The sequence below is a fragment of the Colobus angolensis genome, unplaced genomic scaffold (assembly GCF_000951035.1).
Source record: "Colobus angolensis palliatus isolate OR3802 unplaced genomic scaffold, Cang.pa_1.0 Scaffold285, whole genome shotgun sequence".
NCBI lineage: Eukaryota > Metazoa > Chordata > Mammalia > Primates > Cercopithecidae > Colobus > Colobus angolensis.
In genome coordinates this window covers 1,172,667-1,173,566 of record NW_012116099.1, presented here as the reverse complement: position 1 = coordinate 1,173,566, position 900 = coordinate 1,172,667, and the positions used below count along the sequence as shown (strand labels likewise).

Here is a 900-nt window from a genome sequence, read left to right as displayed (position 1 = left end):
TTAAATCTGAAATGTCAGAATAAACTGCTAATAGAGAGAGATCACTCAAACAATTAAGACAGTTTGAGAGAATCAAAATTGCATTTGATATATTTTTTCCTCATTTGCTAAAAGGGTTTATCATACTGGGGACATAGGGAAAGTATACATTTATACAAGTAAAAATGGATAGTTATTACGCTATTATAGTTATGTGGGCATGCTAGTTTTATTTATAATTTTAGTGACTTCTAAAATTTTGTGTCTATGTGGAAGACAGAAAAATAAAACACTTTCTTTGCTATATTAGAGTTGTTGGACTTTAAGTTTTTGCCTATTTCTCATAAACTAGAAAAAATATATACAGTTCTGCAAAATGTAGTTCTATCTCTAACAGAGTTAAAAAGCTTTTAATATGCATTTAATTAGCATGTAATTAACAAAAAAATTCATATCCTTAAATATAATATTTTCATTTTAAGAAACTCATTAAGCTATATATGATATAGTTCATATTTCTAAGTTAGTATTTAAAAGCTACAGGAAAATCTAAAATTAAAAATTCTGCTTACATTTCAAATTTTCCACGAAAATTTTTATTTCATGTTTTTCCCCAAATTATTTTCCCCATAACTACAAATTATCCAGAAAAGTTATCTTTGCATTTGACACATGGAACATTTTTTAAAATAAACTAATTAAAAATTCAAATGAAAGCAAATGGTTTTCAGTGTGTGTCCTTTTTTAGACTGATGTTGGCATTTTCAAAATAAGGAATTTAATCAACTGTACGTTTTTTGTTGTTTGTTTTTTGAGACACAGGCTGGAGTGCAGTGGCACGATCTTGGTTCACTACAACCTTTGCCTCCCAGGTTCAAGTGATTCTTGTGCCTCAGACTCCCAAGTAACTGGGATTACAGG

At 28.8% G+C, this 900-nt stretch overlaps 1 protein-coding gene across 1 annotated transcript in view; it reads right to left on the bottom strand.

Moving 5' to 3' along the window:
* The window catches only part of LOC105516593 (ankyrin repeat and EF-hand domain-containing protein 1-like), an 18,738-nt gene that overhangs the window by 4,390 nt on the left and 13,448 nt on the right, over nt 1–900 (bottom strand). The window lies entirely within an intron of this gene.